The following is a 14,851-nucleotide window of genomic DNA, read 5'->3' as shown; positions in this document are numbered from 1 at the left end:
GCGCGACCGCTATCGGCGTCTGTCCGATTTCACGACCAGTAACACGTGTTCTCGAGAAAGATTTCAATACACGTTCGGTAAATGTGATCCCTATCCCGCCTCCTCTTCCCTCGTCTTCAAAATACCGCCAATAGAAGGGCTCTGGTTATCACTACACTACAATATTTCGCGCTGGGGCATTAGGAGGTTGCAGTGTGTCGGAGCGAATGACCAGCAACCGGTGAGCGCGAAGTTTAGATTATTATACTGTAACTGCATATTATCAGAATATTATGGCCCAAAATTTCGCATGGGGTCGATTACTGGGGCTGTCATTTTGCAAAAGCACTTTTTTCTCCTTAAAATGTTTCCTTGTGCTAGTCGAAGTAAATGAATGGGAAGCAGTTGTTGAAAAGGGAATAAGACAGTGTTGTAGCCCATCCTCGAGATCATTAAATCTGTACATCGAGCAAGCTGGGAAGTGAACCAAAGAGAAATTTGGTAAGGGAATTAAAATTTAGGGAAACAAATTTTAACTATGTTACGAACGACAGAGGATCTGGATGAGCAGTCGATGTGAACTAATAATGTTGAGAAAGTAAGCCATTAGATGAAAATCGCCCTTGCCATCAGCACTTCATCAAAGATTATATGCTAATTACCAGTCATTTATATGACGCTGGTCTGATGCAATCTAGAGTGCTGGAGAGCGCGCCAGCGGCTGTTGATCCCTGTGCTGACTCGTGAACAGCGCGGACAACCACAACCACTCGTACCACCAGCCTCCCGCCCGCCACAGCTCAGCCAATGGGCCCAGCCGTGACGTGCCGCCTCGGCAGCCGGATGCCTCCGTCAGCCGCTGCCGATTTCCGGAGCCCACTTACAGATGGCGCGCGCGTCGCCCTCAGCGAAGTCTCGCGGTAATCATAGCTGAGTGCCGATTATCACATCTCTCTCACGACCGACGAGCGGCGGTCACTGTTATGTCAACACCCTCTGTCACTCTCCCACCCTTTCTTTATCCTCTTCCGCGACGGTGACTGACTCAATCCCTTCAAGAAACCGACAAGAGCTATTGGATCAAAAATCGTTGAGCTCACAGTGTATCGCAGAAGATACTCCGTCCGACAGCATCTTAACAATTAGTCGATAGCGTGGTACATTGTGGAGTGTCTTCCTGAAATCTAGACAAGCGGAATCGATCCGTTTACATTTTTATATTATTTTCCTCGATAGACAGCATAATGTTGCAACTCAAGATACGCTCTAAAAGCTGCAGCAGACGGACTTCAGGGATCATTAGTATGAAATTCTGTTCATTTGCTCTTTTACGCTTGTGCAAACAGAGCACTAGCTTCGTTGTCAGAATATTCTTGTTAATCAGAGAAGAAAATCGGAGAAAACGCTACTGAACAACATGCTGGATTTTTGATTGTAGAATGAATACATTGTAGTCAATCATAAATAGACATCGGTTATCGATCCAGAAAACATGACTATCGTACCTCATCTGCCGGATGGAAATAAAATACGCTGAAAAACAAAAGCGTCGCTAGTAACTTATGAACAGGACTTCACAAATCACACTGCATCAGGTAAGCGGTTCAAAAAAAAAATTCGTGAAAAACAGTAGCAAGTTGCAACTGATGACAAGGAATTCTTATCACATGTTATTTTCAAAACTACTTTAAAACGCATAAAAGTCTTTCGCAGCAATTAAGAATGAAACACTGCGAGTACGAACTGATTCTAAATGAGAACTAAACTCATGGACCACCAAAATTTTTTTGCTTTCGTCTAATGTGGGTATGAGAAACATTCATACGATATCAGGTCATATCTTTTACATGAATGAAGAGACAGTTGAGGTGAATTTTAAGTTACACACCGAAACTGGAAGTTCACTCCGGCGTCAGCTGTTCATTGTCACTTCATGTGGTTGCAGTAGCGATCTCCCTGGTACACTAAAGGCCCCAGTACACGATCAAACAGCTTGGCAAACTTTAGTATGTATGCCCAATATTTGACCGTATACGGTGCTGTTTGACGTGTTTGTCAATCATACGTCTAGGAGCTTCAGTCTGGAACTGCAGGACTGCTAGGTCGCAGGTTCGAATCCTGCCTCGGGCATGGATGTGTGTGATGTCCTTAGGTTAGTTAGGTTTAAGTAGTTCTACGTTCTAGAGGACTGATGACCTAAGATGTTAAGTCCCATAGTGCTCAGAGCCATTTTGAACCAATCATACGGCGTGTCTGAGGGCTTTGAGAGAAATTCTGATTCAGGGAGAATTTGACTTGATTGCAGACGTTGTTTGTATTAATGTTGCGCCGTATAAAACTAGTTTTATTACAATTTATATCACTATATGCTGGGTTTCCGCAACTAATGAAACTACGATCAACAATAAAAACAGCATAGCTCTGGCAGTTTCTAAAATGCTATAGGTGTCATATCTTTTCCATCCATGCATTACATAGGAAGAGATTAAGAGGGAAATCAACATTCTAAGCACAAAATACAAGTGGGAGTGCAAAATAAGTAGTTCTCCGGTTTTTCCACGGATGATGCTGGCTATTTGTTCCCAAGTTGTCGTATTTTATTTTAATGAACTGTCATTAGAGGGCCAAGTAGAAGACAATTTTTTGCATATTTGTATCTACTTTTTCAATCTGTGAGCAAAATAACTATAAATAAGTCATCACAATTCTTTTCTGTCCATTCGGACAAAATTGATGTAAACGTCAGTGCTTTGATCCCATCTCGAAAATGAGTTTCCTCCAGATCTGCAAAATAGTTCTCAACTCCGGATATCAATTCTTCGTTTGAAATGAATCTTCGTTCACCAAGAAAAATTTTCAGTTTTGGAAAGAGATGGAAGACTGACGGAGCCATATCAGGTGAATAAGGCGGATATGACAACAATTCGTATCTTAGTTCGTGTAATTTTGCCATGGAGAACGGCACGTGTGCGCGAGCGCGCATTGTGTTGATGGAAGATGACTTCCTTCATTGGTAAACCTGGCCTCCTTTCGCGTATCTTTTGTTGCACTTTGTCCAGGAGGTTTGCATAGTATTCTCCAGTAATTGTTTGCCCTGTGGGGAGATAATATACAAACAGAATCACCTTTGCATCCCAGAGCACTGATGCCTTGACCTTTCCCGCCGAAGGAAGTTTGTCTCTGAGATACAGTAGTGCACCCAAATTTCATCTGTGGTCACAAACTGGCGCAAAAAATTGTGTTCGTTTCTCCTAAAACGGGCCAAACATTGTTCCGATATGTCCACTGTCATGCGTTTTGGATCCAGCGTCTAGAATCGAGGCACCCACCTTGAAGATAATTTTTTCCATTTCTACTTCTTCGGTTAAAATGTGATATCCCTTTCAGCTGACATCTCGCAAGCGTCAGGAATTTCACGCACTTTTAATCGGCGATCCTCCATGACCATTTTGTGCACTTTTGCGATGATTTCTGGATTAGTGACACATCTTGGCCGACCATTGCGCGGATCATCAACTAAGCTCTCCTTACCATATTTATGTTCGTTTGTCCACTTGACAACAGTTGAATATGAACGAGCAGAGTCCAAAGTGTATTCTGAAAATCGGCATAATGTCCTTCGCTTTCATACCTTTCTTTACGAAGTATTTAACCCCTACTCGAATTTCGATTTTTCCCATTTTCGCAAATCACTACGCGGGAACAACAACATAGCCTCGTCACCGCCAACGCTCTCTTCCAAGAGCACTGACGCGGCACGTATTTACAGGCAACAGTCCAGTGAGTATCAAGTGAACAACTCGTTGCGCTGGCTTTAAACCTCTCGTGGTGATTCCGAGAACTTTTCAAACCACCCTCGTAGAACTGGGAATATCCCAAAATGTGTATAAACGGCGATTTATCATTTTTCATTGTGTAAGCATCAGGATTTTTATACCTGTGTGTATACTATGTTACATTTTCGTCTTGTTTACTCTTTTCCACATCTACATCTACGTTTATACTCCGCAAGCTACCAAACGGTGTGTGGCGGAGGGCACTTTACGTGCTACTGTCGTTACCTCCCTTTTCTGTTCCAGTCGCGTATGGTTCGCGGGAAGAACGACTGTCTGAAAGCCTCCGTGCGCGCTCGAATCTCTCTAATTTTACATTCGTGATCTCCTCGGGAGGTGTAAATAGGGGGAAGCAATATATTCGATACCTCATCCAGAAACGCACCCTCTCGAAACCTGCCGAGCAAGCTACACCGCGATGCAGAGTGCTTCTCTTGCAGAGTCTGCCACTTGAGTTTGCTAAACATCTCCGTAACGCTATCACGGTTACCAAATAACCCTGTGACGAAACGCGCCGCTCTTCTTTGGATCTTCTCTATCTCCTCCGTTAACTCGACCTGGTACGGATCCCACACTGATGATCAATACTCAAGTATAGGTCGAACGAGTGTTTTGTAAGCCACCTCCTTTGTTGATGGACTACATTTTCTAAGGACTCTCCCAATGAATCTCAACCTGGTACCCGCCTTACCAACAATTAATTTTATATGATCATTCCACTTCAAATCGTTCCGCACGCATACTCCCAGATATTTTACAGAAGTAACTGCTACCAGTGTTTGTTCCGCTATCATATAATCATACAATAAAGGATCCTTCTTTCTATGTATTCGCAATACATTACATTTGTCTATGTTAAGGGTCAGTTGCCACTCCCTGCACCAAGTGCCTATCCGCTGCAGATCTTCCTGCATTTCGCTACAATTTTCTAATGCTGCAACTTCTCTGTATACTACAGCATCATCCGCGAAAAGCCGCATGGAACTTCCGACACTGTCTGCTAGGTCATTTATATATATTGTGAAAAGCAATGGTCCCATAATATTCCCCTGTGGCACGCCAGAGGTTACTTCAACGTCTGTAGACGTCTCTCCATTGATAACAACATGCTGTGTTCTGTTTGCTAAAAACTCTTCAATCCAGCCACACGGCTGGTCTGATATTCCGTAGGCTCTTACTTTGTTTATCAGGCGACAGTGCGGAACTGTATCGAACGCCTTCCGGAAGTCAAGGAAAATAGCACCTACCTGGGAGCCTGTATCTAATATTTTGTGGGTCTCATGAGCAAATAAAGCGAGTTGGGTCTCACACGATCGCTGTTTCCTGAATCCATGTTGATTCCTACAGCGTAGATTCTGGGTTTCCAAAAACGACATGATACTCGAGCAAAAATGGCTCTGAGCACTATGGGACTTAACATCTGTGGTCATCAGTCCCCTATAACTTAGAACTACTTAAACCTAACTAACCTAAGGACATCACACACATCCATGCCCGAGGCAGGATTCGAACCTGCGACCGTAACAGTCTCGCGGTTCCGGACTGAGCGCCTAGAACCGCTAGACCACTGCAGCCGGCTACTCGAGCAAAAAACATGTTCTAAAATTCTACAACAGATCGACGTCAGAGATATTAATAATTATTAATATTATATATAATATTATATATATAATATTATATTATATATTTATATTATTAATATAAAATTAAGTTTATATTAAGTTAACTTATATATTTATTACTTAAATAATCTAATTATAGATAGTTTTGCGCATCTGCTCGACGACCCTTCTTGAAGACTGGGACTACCTGTGCTCTTTTCCAATCATTTGGAACCTTCCGTTCCTCTGTTAGGAGGAGGGCAAGTTCTTTCGCGTACTCTGTGTTGAATCGAATTGGTATCCCGTCAGGTCCAGTGGCCTTTCCTCTGTTGAGTGATTCCAGTTGCTTTTCTATTCCTTGGACACTTATTTCGATGTCACCCATTTTTTCGTTTGTGCGAGGATTTAAGAGAAGGAACTGCAGTGCGGTCTTCCTCTGTGAAACAGCTTTGGAAAAAGGTGTTTTCATTGTACTGTGGCTGTAATGTTTGTTTTATGTCTGGATCCTTCCTTTGTTAAGCATATTTAACTTTGTACCACGAAACTACTTAAATTAACATATACTCTGTGTTCTGAAAACAAACAGTTGTATAAGATTTTCAGTGTTAAGATGGGAGTAGGGATACGTCAAACAAAATAAAAAAATAAAATAAGAAATCTCTTCCTGAATCGTCCACGGACTTGAATGACAAATCAATAGATAGGTAAGAGCAAACTTGACAAATAATTGTCTTTCTTACCGTTTTCCGTCGTTCCTTAGTTGCTTAGAAATTCATGTATGTATGTACCGCCTTTGCAACTAAAAGAAAGGTAGTTTGCTTTTTGCCATATGTCTTACGATTCTTTTATTTATCGAGCATCTTCAGTGGCTTGTAATACACGTTTGTGTAAATCCATTGTGTAGTTGCCACAAGTATATTAGCATGTTACGCTTTGTAATGTTGTTCTTTTGTTTTTCGTGTTAGAAACAGCTTTTCCAGCACAAGTTTCGTCAGATTAAATCATCGTATGGCGCTACATACTATTTCTAATGTTGTTAGTCGTTGTGTGTGGTCCTGGAGATGTGTTTACCCGATCCGCATTCCCCAGATGGCCGATTTCCAGCGTTATTTCACCCATATTTATTAGAACACTACAGTTGCACTTTTCGTTGTGTGTGTGTTTACAGTGTGTTGTGTTGCCAACCGTCACTGTGCGATTGTATTTCATCTTTTGTTTGTGTTGTGTTGGTGTATGTGTGCGTGAGAGAGAGAGAGAGAGAGAGAGAGAGAGAGAGAGAGAGAGTTAAAGAATAAGTTAAACAAATTAATGAAACAATAAAAAACAGAAATATGAAACACAACCAGAATAAGCAGTTAATTAATACTCGCCTCCCCCCTCCCCCCCCCCCCCCTCTCTCTCTCTCTCTCTCTCTCTCTCTCTCTCTCTCTGTGTGTGTGTGTGTGTGTGTGTGTGTGTGTGTGTGTGAGCACTATGAAACAACATCTGAGGTCATCAGTCCCCTAGAACTTAGAACTACTTAAACCTAACTAACCTAAGAACATCACACACATCCATGCCCGAGGCAGGATTCCAACCTGCGACCGGGTCGGTCGCGCGGTTACAGACTGAAGCGCCTAGAACCACTCGGCCACACCGGCCGGGGATATAAAAAGAAATCGGCCATATGGAGAATGGCGACTGTGTAAACACCTCTCCAGTCACACACACCGACTAGCAACATGGGAAATCGTAAACGACACCAAAGGATAATTTAACCTGACGAAACTCGTACTACAAAAGTTGTTTCTGACCTGAAAAACAAGAGAATAACGCGAGAAAGCGAAACAATGCATTTATGATATGTATAAAAACAAGCACGTACTACAGGTCACTGAGGTCAGTGGAGATGCTTCATAAGTAAAAGAAGAGAAACGCTTGTGGCAAACCACAAAGAGCCTTTCATTTAGGCGCAAAGACGGTACATACCTCCATGAATTGACAAACGCGCCGAGTGAAGAGATGGCGAGAGACAACGTTAAAAAGACGCGTTCTCCATTCTCCGTTCTCCGTTCCAACAAACGCGAAGCGGCTTGCCGATCCCGGTTTGTACCAATGTCCTCCAAGATCGCATGACCTCACGGTATGTGATTTGTTCTTTCAGAGAAAACTCCGTAATATGTCCTCTCCTTTCAACAGCTTTCTGTGGACTGCGACGCCGCGTAGAAAGAACAGTATATGCAAAACCTCCAGGCGTGTTCGTGAAAGTGTGGAATGAGTGTAACTACCATCTCGGTGTTTGTCTTTAGTGTTTCTCGACACACTTGGATAAATAAAGGAATTTCATTAAGTTTTGTTTTAATCTTCGCGAAACTGTAGCTGAAACCCACCGTTTGCTATAGGAGGCTTTCCGTAAACAAGCTTCGAGTCCAGTAAGATTATTCGATTGGTTAAGGCGATTTAAAGATGGCCTGGAGTCTGTCGAGGACGACAATCCCTAGTGCAAACTGTCTAAATGCACAACTTCGAAAACGATCGCGGAAGCACGTGAAGTGCACCAGAACGACTGAAGGCAAACAGTCAAGTGTTAGGGAAATGGATGGTTGGAACTGCACACGGAACATGTCAACGCATTCTGGCTGACGAACTGAAGTAGGGAGACATAGCAACTAAGTTCGTTCTTAGTCTTTTGAAAGCTAGCCAACTAGACCATCGGGTTCAGGTGTGCACTAAACTACACACAAAGATTCGAGATGGTTTGAATTTCCAGACTATGGTCATAATTGCCGATGAATGATGGGTGTACACTTATGACAACATCAGTAGCAGTGGAAGAGAGAGTCCTGTGTGTGGACCAAAGAAGTGCACTGAGTTTCTAGTAGCGACATCAAATCAATGCTAAGCTTTTTTTCTTTTTTAATAAAACTGTCCATAAGCAATCTCTTCCATGTCGAGCAAACGCCCTAAGAGACTGGACATCTGCGTGCTGCATTGTGATAACGCACCAGCACAGACCTCGTTCATTGAGCGGCAGTACCTGGAAAACCCCAAGTGTTTCCCACAGGCCCTGCTTGCCTGACCTAGCTCTTTCCTGTTTCTTCCTCTTCCCGAAAATGAAAATGAAGTTGAAAGGGCGACGTTTTGACCATTTTGAACACGACTCAGCCAGCAGACTTCCAGCACTGCTTCCAATGGGAAAAACTCTGGAAGCGTTGCATACGAGTGCAAAGAAGGTGACGAAGTTTAGGCAGTAAGATTTTTACGGAGATATTCTCGGATACTGATAACTTGCTACGTAAGTCGAAACCGGTAATGATAGCACTTGTATCATATGAGGTTAGAACATACAGGGTGAAGAAAAATGCCACACTTGGCGGTAGGCATGCGATTCCTCATCCCAATTCGAGACAAAAGTGTACTTGGCAAAAGCTATTCCCGCCAATAGCTTTAAAAGAAATGCTATTTAAAAATCGAATGCTGTGTGGCCAAGAACTCAGCGGTGTGCTGCAGCTATCTCTCAGTCTCAGTGGAACGAGGCAGTGCTGTGGGGAACGGAGATCCGTACTCGCCGATGTTAAGAGTAGCGTTCGCGGCACACTTTTTTCCTCAGTTGTACCATCAAATTTCATTCAATTTAGCCCTCCACAATGCCATATCTTGTGTATTTGTTTGTCATTGTTACCTTTATTTAAACATTAAGGCACAATATGGACTACTTGTAGACATAAACGACCACTTTGTTTCGTTAATGACGCAAATAAAGCCAACAGAAAATAGTGGATATAGTAACATCGTCTGTAACCGATGAGGTACAAAAAACACAATAGGTATGCTACACTAGACTACTCTTTATGTTACGCACAGTAATTCCTATCTGTAAGTTTGACGTACAGGCTTATCTTAACAGCCGGTACATATACATACGAACAATATTCAATTTAGAGAAGATGTTCAAAGCAACCACCTTGCATTTGCCCAACACTTCACCTCTCGCTGGATCGTACTTTGCTGGACCCTACGCAACACACCTGCATTCACCATTGCCGAAAAGGCAGGCACGGAAGCTATTGCATTGTTTAGATCCAGGGGTTGTGTACTATAAATGCATTCCTGTAAGTGTCCCAACAAATAAAGGTCTAGTGGAATAAGGCCTGCGGATGTGGTGGCCAAAACACTGGACCTCAACGACCATACCGTTTCCCCTCCTGGGACACACCGTATAACAAGGAATCTTTTTAAAAAAAATTAAGAAAGAATTGTATTGCTGATGAGCTGAAATTTGGCCCACGTTCAAGGTTCATTTGTTTAGAAGATACATTCTTGTGAGATATCTAGAAACATTACGTAGTATTACAGTTTGAAATTAATCGAACCACGGGCTGTAACACGCAACAAAATTTCATCAACAAACGTCAAGGCGGGCGAAGCCCCGTCGGCTGCTGACCAGCCGCTTGACGACACGACGTGTTCCCGTCAGCCGGCTGGATTCGCTCCACATTACGGTGTACTGCGCATTCTGCGGCTCTTAACTGATTCCCACGGGAAAACGCCAACGCCCGCTGCTGAAACGCTTTCTCGGCGCTGCGCGGCGCTCCGCCCTTTGTGCTGCATAGCGCGTTCGGCTGGGCCGGGCTTGCATCAGCAAAGTGATTGCAGTCCAGTACGCAAACGGCAGGTGCAGTGAGGGAGAGGAACCAGCACTGAAAGCACGCGGCTTGTGCAGAAACTGCCAGCACACACGGCCGCTACCGGCGCTTCTGAAAGTACCGTCCACGTAAGCAAGCTGTGTCAGCTGTTCGAGATAATCACGTTGGTGCGCCCGCACATATCACGTGACCCCAACGGTCACTTCAGGCCCTAGAAGAATAATCCTAACCTCGCAGACTGTTTTCTTGTTCGTGTAAAATCAATTAGACACGAAGCCACGTAGTTTAGTTAACGAAAGCTGGACCTTTCACAGGAGTAGAGCCACTATCCCGTAATCTCGAACTCGGAAGTTTCTAAATGGCTAACGGGTAAAGTTTGGCAGGCACCTTTCCGAATGCCGCTCGAGGACGACGTTACGGTATGCAGGAAGGCCAAAATATCACAAAACTGTCGGCCACCAGGGGACTATGCTAGATGTATCAAGAGGAAAGAAACGCAGCTTAACACCTCTTGAGGTTTTACCACCAATGACAGCGGCCACGAAAGCCTCCAAGTTACAAAAGTCAGTCCAGTGTAAGACCTGAAGCATTATTTTTTTATGTGGCCTCTGAAAAGCTCTGTCTGTGAGAAAAACCTACTGAAATGCTTAAGTGTATTTACGTGAATATATTTTCTATCCCTCCCTCCCCCCCCCCCCCCCGCCCCACATGAACCATGCCGTTGGTGGGGAGGCTTGGGTGCCTCAACGATACAGATAGCCGTACCGTAGGTGCAACCACAACGGAGGGGTATCTGTTGAGAGACCAGACAAACGTGTGGTTCCTGAAGAGGGGCAGCAGCCTTTTCAGTAGTTGCAGGGGCGACAGCCTGGATAATTGACTGATCTGGCCTTGTAATACTAACCAAAACGGCCTTGCTGTTCTGGTACTGCGAACGGCTGAAAGCAAGGGGAAACTACGGCCGTAATTTTTCCCGAGGGCATACAGCTTTACTGTATCATCAAACTAGTCTCAGGACTGAAGACCACAACAACAACAACAACAACAACAACATATTTTTTATGAAGTGAGATTACCAAAAAATAGATAAATTACTATTTTTCCTTCATAATCAAAGTAAAAGTATATTAAAAAGAAACCTCCGGAATGCTACAGAACTTTTACCTTAAATCGTTGATTACAAATGAATAGATTGAGCTTCAATGTTTTTCTTTCTTCCGTGTGGGCTCCGATTATAAACCAGATGCCTTCCTTATCTCGTTGTAATGAAGATAATTTTTATTGTATTTGTTTTACAGCAAACGAATACGGAAAGCTGGAAACGGATTGTTCGATGATGAAACGACCGAACACTATTCGCATTTTTTCGTTAATTCTTCTTTGAAGATAGAGCCTCCCTGAGTTTATTTTGGCGATCGTTTTCTTTATCTTACGTATCTTTCAGCGTGTAAATTGTTTCCGCTTGCTCGGTCACGCTTCATCGAACAACGACTTCGTAAAACATGCTCACCAGCCTTATACGGTCCGAGATGGCTCTAAGGACTATGGGACTTAACATCTGAGGTCATAAGTCCCCTAGATTTAGAACTACTTCAACCTAACTAACCTAAGGACATCACACACATCCATGCCCGAGGCAGGATTCGAACCTGCAACCGTAGCAGCAGCGCGGTTCCGGACTGAAGCGCCTGGAACAGCTCGGCCACAGCGGCCGGTCTTATAAGGTCCCATTTTTCTTAATCTTATTTATGATGGCAAGGCTAAAACTATGTGAATTTTAATTTTCACATTATTAACTTACTTGTATCACTCGGTGCATCAGCAAAAGAGATTTATGCCATGGGTTTTGGAACGTGCATTCTTGTTGGGACATTGAATTTACTTTAAGTTCGCAATATTGAGAAACCGTTAACTGGAATATTACAAATACACAGGAAAGGATTTTGCCGTCTACTAGGTGACTAGTAGAGCCTCTCGAGCGAAGGAGGCATTGCGCCGTAGGTCAAATTCTGCTGCAACCACACACAATACTATTGCTGATATCAGTTGGAAAGAATTCCCATCCTACTAAATTTTGTTTGGTTCTCGGCACTGCCTGTTGACCTCCAGGTCTCTCATTCCCCCCTTTCGCGCCGCCTTGTAGATTTTCTGGAGGCAGGATCCATCCCTGGCGTAGTCGTGCAAGCACGCAGTCCATTTCTGCTAACTTCCAGTTTCGCATGGGGTGCTGAGTCCACTGGCGGTACTGAGTAAGTCCATCCCAGATTTAAGTCGTTGAGTTGACGGTTGTTTCCCGCCGAACGCATGGTCTGAGTTCAGCCATTATTCTGTCTGCTACAACCTGTATGCTGATGGCGGTCTGGGAAAGGGTGATTTTATGAATTGTAGCTACATACAACTGCAACCTGTCACTTATTGAAATAATTTTTATTTTCAGTAGATAGTTTTACAGACTTTTCAACCACGTAATGAAGCACGCTGGTTTATACAGTCACTAGATGAGAACTCCGGCGTTGCCCGCGCGTTTATTCCAACCTGCAATTAGTCCATCTCCTCTTCCTCCCTGTTCTCTCTAGCCATCTCCTCTTCCCCCCCTCTTGTCGATCTCCTGCGCTTGCCTTTCTTTGTTCATGCGCTCCTGCTCCATCTCTCGCCTCTCCCTTCCTCTCCGTGTCGTTGTCCATTTCCTCCTCTTCCCTTTCTCTGTCCGTCTCCTCCTCTTCCCCTACTCTGTCCACTTCCCCCTCCCCTATCTTTGTCCACCTGCCTCTCCTATCTGTTCGTATCTCCTCCTTCCCTCTCGCTGTCGGCCCATCACCTCGTCCTTCCTTCTCTCTCTCAGCTTTATCACACTCAGCCAAATAGCAGGCTGGTAGTTCTTATGCCTACTGCATTTCTTTCCAGACTGTAACTAAAATGAGTACCAAATTTGATTGAATTCGTCCCATAGGTTTGGATGAGCTTTCAACCCGTGGCTTTTGTCACGTACGCATATGTCAAATATATTTTACAAATATTTAACACAATTCACGCGTATTTGTACACGTATTTTACCTGTATGTCTATAGCGAATTTTCAGGCAGCTTAATGTTTACGACGTCGTATATCCTGGACTACGTGCTGTACAAAGTTATAATTTTGCAGGTACCGGTACATCCAGTGGTACACGTGCCTACTCTTTGCAAAGTACGGTGTGATAGAGTTAATAGTGAATAAGTATCAAATTAAAACATCATGCTTCATGCGGCAGTTTTACTGCATGAACAGCAAAGACGAAGTAAACGACAAACTTTTTTCTTTCTTCGTTTTGTGGGGGTCGTCAGCGAGAAAAAGTTTCGTAAGAAAAAAATGGTTCAAATGGCTCTAAGCACTATTGGACATCTAAGGCCATCAGTCCCCTAGACTTAGAACTACTTAAACCTAACTAACCTAAGGACATCACACACATCCATGCCAGAGGAAGGATTCGAATCTGCGACCGGACGCAAGCGCGTAGAACCGACACAGGTTTTTCTCGCTGACGACCCCCACAAAACGAAGAAAGAAAAAAGTTTGTCGTTTACAGGTTTGAAATCAAATACTGGATAAGTAAAGCACGGGTACTCCCGCGTCGTGAACTACACTACTTTTTCGCCCCCACCCCATGCCTTTGATAGGTGGGCGGGCGGCTTCCCCCGTCGGAGGTTCGAGTCCTCCCTCGGGCGTGTGTGTGTGTGTGTGTGTGTGTGTGTGTGTGTGTGTGTGTGTGTGTGTGTGTAACCACAAATTTCCATTTAGATGCGCGGTTCTTAACTCGACAGTGATTCTTTCCAGACAGCAAATGATAGTTTTACCAAGTTCGGCCGAAATCGGTCTAGTGGTTTAGTAGGAATGTGGAACAAAGATAAGTACGTACGTACGTACATACATACATACATCCTTTTTTGTAATATTTTGTATGGATTACTTTCTCACTGACAGGTTCGCCCTTGTAGTACATGTCAAATATTGCACACTTCTTCTCCGCACTCTCTCTGTCCATTACCTCGCTATCACTCTCACCCCAATGTGAGGTTGGTGAATTTTTCCTGCACAACGATTCTTTCCATATAGCAAATGATGTGTGTACAATATTTTGTTCACATCGATCCTGCAGTTTAGGAGGAGATTTTGAACAAACAAACAAACAATCATACATAAATAGGTACAAACATACATACATTTTTTATAATATACAGAGATATAGATACATAAAAAAATTGTTCTTTGATTGTCGTCCCAGCGATTATATTAAGTAATAACAAAGAACAGTGTGCAAACAAAAATTTTATACTTCCAGTCGAAAATTTTCGTATTACACTTCAGTTTCCCAGCAAATGCTACATGCCGGCCTGTTTCTCACTATACATTAACGTTTACAAAAGAAATATTGTGTGACAGTACACGCGGCTACGGCTGTGACTGTAAACAACAGTTATGGACGCCGTTAATGGAATTTTAGGACAAATAGTGTCGTAGTTAATATTTCGGTATGACTTACAGAATAACTACCAAGCAAGGCGCGACACTGAGGGTACTTACTGCTCCTCTCTTTTGTCGCAGTGTACCAACCTCCAGCGCCCAGCATCATGTTCCAAGAACGACTAAGTAAACCTAGGCATGCTTCATCTCAACATGAACCTGATATTGCCCGAAACTACTACACGAAATCAACAGTGTCTTTTGGTTGTAATTATCTACAGCCACAACTCGCGCAAGGTTTGATTTGATTGCCTCTACGGTGACCAACAGTTCCGCGTGCGAGATGGCAAATGTGCACCCAAATACCAGACCG

This window comes from Schistocerca piceifrons, chromosome 6 (assembly GCF_021461385.2).
Source record: "Schistocerca piceifrons isolate TAMUIC-IGC-003096 chromosome 6, iqSchPice1.1, whole genome shotgun sequence".
In the NCBI taxonomy this organism is placed as follows: domain Eukaryota; kingdom Metazoa; phylum Arthropoda; class Insecta; order Orthoptera; family Acrididae; genus Schistocerca; species Schistocerca piceifrons.
The sequence above is the reverse complement of the archived record's forward strand: the minus strand, read 5'-3'. Positions refer to the sequence as shown.